The 12,420-nt window shown below is 40.4% G+C and overlaps 1 pseudogene; it reads left to right on the forward strand.

The window, feature by feature from the left end:
• LOC110058168 (ATP-binding cassette subfamily C member 4-like) overlaps window positions 1-8,480 on the forward strand; it is a 10,097-nt pseudogene extending 1,617 nt beyond the window's left edge.
• The last annotated feature ends 3,940 nt before the right edge of the window (window positions 8,481-12,420 follow it).

The following is a 12,420-nucleotide window of genomic DNA, read 5'->3' on the forward strand; positions in this document are numbered from 1 at the left end:
AAATTTTGACTATTTGTCAGTTTTCAGTTACAATTTTCGGCTATTTGTCAGGTGTCAGTTAAGTGGCTGTTAATGATTAACTGAAGACTTAAAACCTCTCCTGGGGCACTTTCTACTGTGCCAAGATTCCGAAAATCTCGAAACGGTGACAAATGGTATGGAAATTTCCTGGGAACGTTTGCAGAAAATGTTAAAAGTGAACCATTCAACCCAGCGAATATTTCGGGAAATGCGGGAGGAAAATTAACTCAGTGGATAGCTTAGTCTGATGGTTTGAGTCTAAAAAACAATCTAAACAGCGTGAATATTAAACTAAAAAGGTTCAAGCAATATTTCAATGCATTTCAAACGAATATCAAAAGCTAAAACCTTTGGTCTGTTGTTAGTAAATCTGACTACAAATGTCAGTTGTCAGTTTCCTTTTCGGGTATTTGTCAGTTGCCAGTCAGGGGCGTAGCTAGGGGGATGCTGGGGTGCCCGTTTGGGGATCCTATTTTGTAAGCCTTTTTTAAGCAAACAACCTACAACAGGTGGCGAAAACGACATAAAATCTGGTGAGTGCCCTCACTTTAACACAGTGTGACCCCCCCCCCCCCCCTTGAAAAATCCTGGCTACGCCCCTGTCAGTTATTTTCTTTTTGTCATTTGTCAGTTGTCAGTTAACCCCATCCAGACCCTTGTTCCTCACTTACCCTTCATATTTTATATTCTCTTACAACGGCGAATAAATGGCTATCCACGGTGAATAATCGTAAGAAGACGAATTGGAATTATTAGACGTTTATTTTAGTTTTCCGTAAGACACTACATAGGGTAATGATCAGAACCTTCAAATTTACTTGTTGTTGTTGTTTTTTGTTTTTTTTTTTTTCATTTCATTAATTTTACCTTTCTCGTAACGACATCTTCCCACTCCTTGGGAGCTAGAATATAAAGTGAAATCCTGTCGAATCACTATATCTTGTGTTAGGAATGTGACAGTCTGGAGACAGTTACCGATTTTACCAGATGTTCTCCCCAAAGAGAAAATCTCCGTACGAGATTAGAGGATTCTTAGATCTAGACTAGACAGCGATGAGGGACGCACCAAGTGTCCTCTAAACATTGGATAGTATTTTACAATAAGTTTTTACATTTTCTAAGAGACCCAACCATCCTCTTTTTTTTAGCTTCCATTAACCATTTTCGGCCCCGTCCAGATTACGCTGGAGGAGCTTTCACTCTGAAAACGCGTCAAATGCTTTTCCTCCGCACAACGCCAGAGGAATTTAACAACGCAACAATCACTGGTCATTTTGCTTTTGGGTTTGAGTAAAACTCGGACATGGTTATCTTCATCGTTTTTGATCGAAAAGCTTCGTTTCCAAAATGTTTTTCGTCCACACTAGCACGCGAAGACGGCGTTTTCAAGTTCCTCCGGTTTGAAGAGCGTTTTCAAATTCCTACGGCGCAATGTAACAGGGCCTTAATTAACAGACCTCATGCTGGACCAATTTTCTTCCCGAAAGTTGTTAAGGAAATGTTTATTTAAAAATTGTACGTTGAACGTTTTATCAATTCTTTCATGTGGTAGGTTATTTGTCTGAACCAAGCGGATGTATCAAAGATTACAAGTGGATACATACTCAACCTTATCGCCAGTGATGTACAGCGTTTCGAGCATTCTTTTGTTTGTATTTTTATGTTAATTCAAGCCCTGCTTGAAACAAGCAGCGTTGCATTTCTTATGGTGTACTTGTTTGGATGGAGGCCTCTATTAGGAGTAGCTTTTATGATTCTCCTTTCGTTGTATTACGGTGGAATGGCTAAAGTGTGCGCCATTCCACGATATCGAATCTCTAAGGTGGCTGATGAACGTGTTGACATTATGAACTCCATCATCCCAGAGATTCGTACCGTCAAGATGTACGCGTGGGAGTGGCCGTTCATTGAAAGAGTGAAACGACTACGAAGGTACGAAACCTGCCATAATAAATCCTGTTTCTTTTTCCTTTGAACTCACGTTCAAGCCAAGGGAGCCTAACTCCCTCTAAGCCAAGAGAGCCCAACGGTTAGTACGTAGGCTCTGAATCAAGTGCCCCTGACTGAGCCCTGATTGGGTCATTGTGTCGTTTTTTTCTCCTCAAACTGACTCTCCCCACCTGGGTGTATAAATGGGTATTGAGGAATTGTTGGGGCAACTTGACGGAATGCTGGGGAGTCACCTGCCATGGAGTAGCATTCTACCGGAGAGACTAATACTGTTAATTACGTTTAGCACAATCCAGGAATTTGATGTCCGGAGCCGTGAGCCATGAGCCAGATGGGCTGAAAACGCTTTATATCTTCTATCTGAGGATACAAACAATCTTAGAATAAGTATATCTAGACAGAATCGATTAGATTTGATACACTAAATGAGAATTCGAGCCCGACTTTTCATCAGTTGAGCGATATCAAGGCTAACTTGGGTTGTAGCGATTGAGTTGACTGTCGCCTATATAGAGGAGAAGGGCGAGTAGCCAGTATAAAAAACACTTTGTCCGAAACCTACAGTTTTTCACTATTAAACCCCTATTTAAATTGGAGGCGGTGGTACTGGCGCTGATCTTTAATTTCTTACAAAAGCAGCATTCAAGGTTTAGTGGTCAAACTTTGTGAATTCTTAAAACTTACATTATAAAGGATATTCTAAGGGATTATAACCTAAATGCTGAATTTCTACCAGAATTTTGAAATAATTGATTAAATTCTTCCTCACGGTATTGGGTATGATTGTTTTCTTTCAGGCTGGAATTGAAACTGGCTCGATGGAAAACAACGATATTGGCCTCCTTTCAATCTCTTCTTTACATCTCTTCGTCAATCGCGGCCTTTATGGCATTGGTCTCAATGACATCCTCGGGAATTGAACTCACTTCGTATAACACCTTCATGATTTTATCCTTGACAATTGTCCTAAAGAATTCGGCTTCATGGAAAATGTTCTTTTCTGCTAACATGCTTGCCGACTTTGCCTCAGCTCTGACCTGTATTCAGTACATACTTGAGTTCGAGCATTGCGACGTCCACAAATACCTACACGATAGCTTCGCCACAAATGGATGCGTGGATCTTGAAGAGAACAAGCACAAGGACGGAAATGTTCCACTTTTCAGCAAAATAAACACTAACGGTGCCCAAGTCGAGGGAAATCCAAGTATTTTGTCGCAGAATGTTGTATGCAGCTGGTATGGAGACTGGAATAAGCTAACACTGAAAAACCTGTGTTTATCTGTCTGTAAGGGCGACTTAGTGTTTATAACAGGTTGCGTCGGTTGCGGCAAGTCATCTTTGCTGCAAGCTATCTTGCAGGAGATTCCACTCTTAAAGGGACACATATCATCCCGTGGCAAAATTTCTTGGGTTGGCCAGCAACCCTGGGTGTTTTCTGGTACGATACGTGAAAATATTTTGTTTGGTGAGCCGTTTGATCCTCAGAGGTATCACATGATATTACGAACCTGTGACCCGGATACAAACATTCAAAGGTTCCCGGATGCAGACACCACACTGGTTGGAGAACGTGGAATAGTTTTAAGTGGTGGTCAGCGTACTCGTGTCGGACTAGCATGCGCTCTGTATTCTGATGCAGACATTTATCTCTTAGATGATCCCTTAAGCGCCCTGGATACAAAAGTCGGATATCACATTTTCAAAACCTGTGTCATCGAGTTACTGTGTGATAAAACTCGGCTGATGACCACTCACAATTTAGAAATCCTCAGGGAAGCTGATAACATAGTAGCAATGAAGGACGGATCCATTTTACAGCAAGCTGGTTTTAACACACTCGTTAAGTCTGGTTTTGAACTCTGCCTTGGACAAATATAAGACTAATGGAAGAACCACGCCAACAGGAAGATCAACATCAGGACATGAAGAGTCTGTAATACCCTTCGACACAGAATACGCTAAACTAGAAAATGTCGAAGAAGATCGTGTTATTGGTTCTGTGTCCTGGATGTTGTACCTGGATTACATCGTGCTGGAATGCATTCTGCTGCAGCTGTGGCTCTTCTGGTGTTTTTCCTCGTCGTTCAAGGTAAACCTCTTTACTATTCTTGAGTGGCATATGCTAACAGCGGTGGGGTATTTGGGAGTAGAAAAGAGTAATACAATTACTCCTAGTCATTTTATGCTACAGAAACATGGGGCAAGAGTCCGTCGGCCTGATGGACTGCCAGGCCGCGAATGCAAGACGTATTGTGAATAAGTAAGGTTAACAAGCCTTCAAGTTTTATTTTCACCTTCTTTTTACTTTTCTATTCCCTTGTTTCTTTAAAAAAGGATTAGCGTATTCACAGAGTGGTGGCTACTTCATTTGACTAGTGGATTACATGACCAGAAGACTCAAACAGACAATCTCTACATATACGCTGCCCTGGTGGGTGGGGCGTTTTTGCTCTCTGTCACTAGAGCAACAATGTTTTATAACGCTTTATTAAACTCCTCTAAAAACCTGCACAATTCCATGATGTCGGCGTTGTTGAAAGCCCCGGTTTTGTTCTTCGACACAAATCCAGTTGGACGAATAATAAACAGGTTTTCACGAGATATTGGCATCGTGGACGAGTTGCTGCCAGATGTATTCCTGCAAGCTGTTGAGATTGTTCTGCTTTGTATTGGGGCGGTCGTTCTGCCATCTATCCTGAACCCCTGGATTATTCTGCCGGCCGCCCCACTCATGGTTCTGTTTATGTGGTTTGGAGGGTATTACTTAAGGACGTCACGTGATCTGAGGCGACTGGAAGGATTAAATCGAAGCCCAGTGCTCTTTCACTTCAGTGACAGGTTGGAGAGACTGGTAACTATTCGCACGTATAAGAAGGAAAATGAGTTTCTGGAAGAATTGTACAGGTTTGGGTTCTAAAGTCATGTTAATAAAATAACTTCTCTCATTAATGTGAGTTTATCTATTGGGTTATATATTGATGAAATGAAAAAAAAAAAAAAAAGAATGGAACGAAGTGTTAACATAAAGTGGTCGCTTTCTAAGACGTGCAACTAAGGCACCTGTATATTTCCAATACTGATAAAACAAAATTACATTTGCAATTAAACTTCCACTTTTTCTCTAAATTCCCGTTATGAACGTCTATGATTCTACGCGTAACTATCGGTAGAACAGTAGGGAGCTCGGCTTTTAATTTGTTCAATTATTTTGTGTATTCTTTTTAATCTATCTTAAGGTTTCAATACGGTCACAATCAGTGCTGGGTCTCGATTCTGTCCACAGTCAGATGGCTAGCAGGCCGTGTAGACATGATCTGCGTCGCCTTTATGACGTTAGTTCTTTTTCTCGCTATCTGCACACAATCAGGATCAGGTAAATCTGGCGATTTTCATGGTGAAATATTGTACTAATGGAAATCTTTTTCTCTCAAGCTGATCTTTTTTGTTTTTCTAAAGCACATGTTGTCGAAGGTCGTTGAAGCTACGTTGTTTACTGTTATCCTTGCTCGTGTACAATAAACCTCAGAGCCGGATTGTTCAAAGCCCGATTAAGCTAAGCCCGGATTACGCAGAATTTTGATTTCAGCTTAGCAACTTTTCGGTGAGGTTTTCTGTTTATATTGTTTTTCCTCCAGTTTTGAGCTTGAGTAATCTCAAACTACACGAAACATAAGCGGTCAAAAAAATTTTTGTGCAAGAAAAACCAGAACTTCGGTTAACTTTTAATCCTGGGTTAGCGTTAACCGGCATTAGAGCAGTCTGGCCCAGGAGTGTTGTGTTAACTTGCCTTGAGCCTCGTCCCGGTCCGTCTACAGGGGTAAGGTGGGGGAGGGGAGGATTCTTGCTGACTTCCTTTCAGAACATTCAAAAAACTACTCATTAGAGGCAGTAATGTAAGACTTACTCATATGAGGAACTTTTGTAACACTGCTGTTGACCGAGTGTTGAGTATTTATCATAAGAGTTTGTATGGGAATTGCTACTTAAAGTTAAGATGCTGTAATTTAGAGAAGTTGAGCAGATAAGTACAGGTAATCGCATAAATGCGAGAGCAATTAATTAAGGATTTTTGGTACTAGTGATATTTGAAAATTCTCTCGAAACTTTACGAGCCTTCAGGTGTATGCAATTTGAAATATTTTTCAATATTGCGAGTAGTGTGAATCTTTCATTGCTCGAGCCTTCATGTGATTACTCATATATCATATGACTGAGAACATTACGAAGGCGCGTCAGGTATGGCAGTACAAATTAAAAATTAACGGTAAATTGACTTACTAAGCCAATTACGACGAAGTAATTTTCCCAGTCATCAATCGAAGAAATAAACTAGTATTTATTACCGAGAAATTTCACTGATTGGCATCTGTTTATTACAAGTATTACGGCATTGCCCGCTGTATACACCCTTCAACTGGCAGTAAGTACGTCACAATGCGGTGAAAGCAGGAGCCATAATCGGGGACGGAGACCGTAAGCGCGCGCCATTTCTAGTATTAGGGTTGTCCCCATGATATGGGACAATAATTCTATTTTTAGAACAAATTGCGCCATCGCCTGCGGCACACGCGCGTACATGCTGCGAGGATTTTTGCGGATGTCGCGCGGAGGAAATGGCGTCCGAAATTCCCGAAAATTTTCATGTTTTTGGCCCACAACTCAACGCGTTCACGTCTGTTGGAATTTTGCTTAAGTATTTTCATCGTAAGCTGCTCCAGTTTGAGTGAAGTAAGACAGTATCGAATTTAGGTATGTTCCGCTGTAAGCTTATATATATCGCTGACCAAGTTGTGTTCCGACGGATGCTTCTTTTACATGAGCTGTACATTACTCCACTTTAAATTTCACATATGTTGAAGATTAACAGCTTTTCCATTACACAGCAAAAAACTAGCTGGATATATTTAGATATAGCAGAGCTTCAGGGCTTCATAGTTTCCTAGCTCCTCTTGCCACACACTTGCGAGGAATTTGTCAGTCTATCGCGACCGAAAAGTAAAACAAAATAATTGCCAGTTTGAGTTTCGCTTGAATTTTAAGCAACGCTTGATGTTTCATCCAAGGCCCAATAACTTTACGTCCGTAGATACTGCTCAGTTTTATTCGTGTAAAAATCCAGTAAATTCTCTGTTGTCAATGAATGAGAGCGCCCGCCGATGCGTGTTTTCAGTACAGTCAGTAAACATGACAAATTGTACTTCCGCCGCTCTTTCGTGTGAAAGCGTACATCGAACTCAAACAATAACTCTATAGTTTTTAAATATGTTTAAGATTGATAAATGTTTGAGAACATATTAAAAGCTAAGCTGGAAATATGTGAATAAAGCAGAAATAATCAGCAAAGTTACGATGACGCTTTCTTTAATCAACTTGGAATAACGATTTCGAGTTTGTTGATCGAGCTATCAAAACTCCTTGTCTATTTTCATTTTCGCAGTGTAAAACTTCACTATGCTTATGTTGAAGAAACACACATGATGTTAGTAGCCTTTTTTGCGTTCGTGAAATTTGTTACAGCATCTCAGCACAAAAGATAACGAAAGAAATCTTTGTCAAGATTTGTTGACAATTCAAACACCGACTCGGACTTGAAAGTGCACGAGCTGCACTATGCACTATGCTCCTGGTGAAAGACAATGTTCAGAAGTTGAGAATTACATGACGTCAGTTGAACGTGTCATCTCATATACTTACATTCAGCAAGAGCCTGGGTACGCTAATCGATCTCAGCCTCCAGAGAACTGGCCGGAGAACAGCGAAATCACAGCAAAGAACCTGGGTCTAGTTTACTATCAGAGTGAACCAAAAATACTTAAAGATGTTAGCTTTACTACACATGCGCACGAGAAAATTAGAATTGTTGGTCGCACAGGAGCTGGCAAGTCATCATTGGTTTCAGCTCTCTTTCGCATGCCTCAACCATCCGATGACGTCATCATTGATGACGTTAACATCAGGGATCTTAACATTCAAAGCTCTCGTCGAGTGATGTCAGTTATTTCCCAGGATCCAGTTCTTTTTACCGGTTCACTGCACATGAACTTAGATCCTTTTGAGGAACACGACGACAAGGAACTCTGGGATGCATTGGAAGAAGCGAGTTTCGAGAGCATGGTGAGGAAGTTACCAAAACGACTTAGCGAGGAGATTAAAGAATGCGGGGCAAACTTCAGCGTTGGTGAAAGGCAACATCTGTGCCTGGCTTGCACATTGTTGAAAAAAAGACCAAGATCATAATGATGGATGAAACAACAGCAAATGTGGATTACAGAATTCGCACAAAATTTAGACACTGTACTGTCATTACAATTGCACATCGACTGAACACCATCATAGATTACGATCGAGTTTTGGTTCTAGAAAACGGCCAAGTTGTCGAATACAACAAACCGGAAAAGCTGTTGGAGAATGAATACGGGCAATTTTCGAGACTTTACCATGGCTATGATAAGGATACCGACTAGTATAAGCCTGTTTCAGGCGTTCTTTTAGTTAGGGAGCAGCGCTGATGGAAAAATAGAATAGGAAAGGGGTCGGGGACGCGCCACCAACTAACTGAGCGCACTTTGAGAGGCTGAATAATCAGGTTACAGTAAAGCCCGAATTCTACAGCTACAAGAAATGGACATCATGGGTCAATCGTATTGAAGGCGCCGTTTCAATACTGGCTGTAAATTTCAAAAAAAATTGTGTTTTGTTTTGTTTTGTTTTTCATTTTTCAAAATACAGTCGAACCCTTAATAAGGTGCCACCTAGCTATTAAACGGCCACCCCTATTATTCGGCCAGTAATCATAGTCCTCACCGCAAAGTTACAAAACTCAAACCAAAATTTTCGCCCATCCTGGATTAGCTTAATCGGGCTTTGAAAAACCCGACCCAGGAGCTCCGCCTTTAGGCTTGGCTAAATCTATATCCGAAGGAAAAGAAAACAAACAGCGGATACATACATTACAAATAGACAACGCATAGTCTAAAAAACTTAACTCTATTGAAAACATACATCTTCAGAAGTGACGGTTATAACTATAACAAAATATTATAAATTTAAAAATAAAGCGAGGCACTGTTGACAAGTATAAATTAATAACAAATTTGATACTTCCGGTAGAAATTAATAAAGAAACAGCTTCTCACTGCCAACGTTTTCATTAAGTGAGGGTTTTAAGTCACTGATCAATAGCGTTCCTTTAATTTTACAATGCAAGTCGGACTTGCCAGTAGCAAGGATTTCAAAATGGTCCCATTTGATGTTGTGACCGGTAGAGATGACATGGTCTGCAACAGCGGAGGCGTGACCATCTTGTGAAAGAGTTTTGAAATGCTCGGTCTTCCTGTCATGCAACCATCGTTTGGTTTTACCGACGTAGGAGAAATCACATGCAGTCCCAAAAATTAGCTTTCTATACTATTTTAGATCTCTGAGAGCAGCAGAACCGATCTTTGTATGGAAATAAAGACTTCACCCTGCAAGTATTTTGACAAATCCATAAAACTTACTGATACAAGGTTTAACACGTCGGAAGAGAGCTTCGCTTTGGAAACCTAAAAAAGAAAAGACTAGGATGACATTTTTCTTCGGAACAGTGTGGGCAGGTTCAGCAGATCTGTTCTAATAACTCTATTAAGTAAGCGGCCACTATCCATCTCCCGAAGGTGGCCGTTTGATTAATAGGGGTTGAATTGTAGTCAAAAAGGCATAGGAGGGACAGGAAGTTTCAGTACAGACTGTACTAGACTGAAATCGCAGTTAGCTCCTAACTGAGAATCACCCTAACTTCAAAACAATGGAAGATGAAGGATATGGAAATTAATCCTACTTATTAAATACTGTATCACTGGATATTACAATTCGAGAGTTTTCATTGGCCATTATACCATGCTCTACAAATATGGTAAGCGTACGCGTGATATTTTGGGGCGTTTTTATTTTTATTTTAGTTTAGTTTTCCATATTTTGGGAGTGCAATTATTCCACGAGTGCGCGTTGGATATGAGGTGGTAGATGGCCAACGAGGCGCGTAGTCAATTATTGTCCTCGAACATTAACTATTCCGAGGAGCGAACGGTTTTCGGAGAGCGTAGCTTGAGGAAAACTGTGAGTTTTGAGGAACAGATAATGTCTAAGAACAAATATCCCAGCATATTTCCGCGCAAAATGGAGACTAGTTTGTGTATTAACCTTCAAATATTTTTCGAAACACACGCGGTTTTGAAAATTGGTAAATATCACTCGGATATTCCCCAGTTTTAGCTGAGGGAATATTCACTCACCTGACGCGTTTAACTCAATCGCGCGCGAGCGAATATATTTAATTTGATGGATTATAAGAGATGATAGATAGTCAACGAGGCGCGTAGCGCCGGGTTGGCTATGATCATCTCGTATCTAACAAGCACGAGTCGAATAATTGTTTTATTAAAAACGTCCCCCAAATGTAGAAAACTAAAGTAAAATAAAAATGAAAACGCCCCCAAAATTACGCGTACGCTTACCATATTTGTATAGCATGGTATAATGGCTCATATACCGTGATGGCTAAGCAACTGAATACTCTTTAATTGCATTATCCAATGATCCAGTTTGTAATAATTATTATTAGTATAATTTTCAGAGGTAAATATAAGAATTAGACATTCTGATTGGCCGAAAAGCTCGGCTTATGACGCTATATCCCCCGCGCTAGGCGGTAAATATAATAGTTTTGAGCTTGGTTACTAAGCTCGCCACCTTTGCCATCTCGGTAAGTAAACCTGGCGCATAGTTGCTGAATGAATTTTTCGTTTATTATAAAGACCTCACCCCAAGTCCAGAATATTTGAAAGGATGGAGAATTTTAAAGTGACTGTTGTCGCCCTTGGACCAAAAATCTTTTCAAGAACTCGTATTCAAGGCATTTAAGATGCGTAAACGCCGTGGTTACGTTGATCGCCAGCAGGTCAGATCGATTGACCGAAATTCCTTTTTCTTCAAACTAAAGCTACTAATTTTTAGACAACTGTGAATGAAGTCAACAACGATAAAACAACGGTAACAGATGAATTTATTTTTCTTATAGCGTTTCGTTTGTTTGTTTTATTGCCGCACTCGATGTGTAAACTGATTCACAATCGATGTAAATGTAAGCTTATTATTAAAACTACGGCTGGATACGTGTATGCAAACGATTGCAATTGCGTCTGTGTTTTTATGTTCTAGTCCGTTATTTTGTAGTCCTTGATATTCACCTCTGAAAATTATACTTAAACAATCATTCGCCTATTGGTGACTATTCACCTCGACTTTGTCTCGGTGAATACTCAACAATTTTCACTTCGCCTTCGGATAATGCAATTCTAGCTATCTGATTGGTTCAACGGATCTCGGTAACCAGCCATTTGACCTGCGTTTGACCTTATATGGAAATGAATGCGGAAAATGTCGCTCGGCAAAAATTTTTTCGCGGAGCCAAGTTTCGCTGACGAAAAAATGGAAAAAAGCAGATTAGATGAGCTATCTACAGACAAAATAAATATGTGTTGATAAATGAATAAAGATGGTGAATTTTTTTTTATATGTTATTTGCCGGCGGGGAGGTCCGTATAGTGAAAAGACCTCGGCGACAGTTTTTCACTATACGGGCCTCCCAGCCGGCAAATAACATATATTTATTTTTTCCTCAGTTCGTGAGCGGGCAAAATTCAACAAATCAGCACGACGATCCCACCTGCCCGCCCCCGCAACCAATCAGATTGCAGGATTTGTTGAATTCCGCCCGCTCACGATCTGAGAAAGAAAATGAAAGAAATTATGGACAAAGTCGTCTCAGTAACAACAAAAAAAGCCACAAGGTTTGAGATGAGACTATTTAACGATACGTACCCGTTAGGTTTCCCTTAAAAGTCGCAAAAATTCAAATATGGCCGTCGAGATTTTACGCATTCATGAAGATCAAGTAACAACAAATATATTCTGCTGGCACCAAAGTTTCGAAACCGATAGAAGAAATGTCAAAATAATAATTGAATGTCTGTCTGAAGTGTTTTTATGCATCTGCGAGGAAGAAAGATGGCACGTATTACAAACGTTCATTGGTGAAATCCATAAGAGACGCCATTGATGGTTTCCTTTGCTCGCCGCGGCTCAACAAACCGTTTTCCATTATCTCTGACCCCGCTATTACTGAGGCAAATAAAGTATTAGAGCATTTGTAAAAGACCTCAAGAAAACGGGCAACATTGCCGGCGTAGTCCATAAGAAACCAGTTTCCAATGAGCAGATGAAGAAACTGTTCGACATCGGCAAGCACGGACCGACCAAGGGCAAAAATCCCTCACAGCTCTAGAGTATGATGGCTGTCCAGTTTTAATCAGCCCATTAAGGTTATTTCGGGCTGCAGTCATGTTATTTTAACACTTATGTTTTGTAAACTGTAATTCCAGGTATGAGTACCAATAAAGTTGTTGT

The sequence above is a fragment of the Orbicella faveolata genome, unplaced genomic scaffold (genome assembly GCF_042242905.1).
Source record: "Orbicella faveolata isolate gen_17 unplaced genomic scaffold, um_ofav_v1 contig_24, whole genome shotgun sequence".
In the NCBI taxonomy this organism is placed as follows: domain Eukaryota; kingdom Metazoa; phylum Cnidaria; class Anthozoa; order Scleractinia; family Merulinidae; genus Orbicella; species Orbicella faveolata.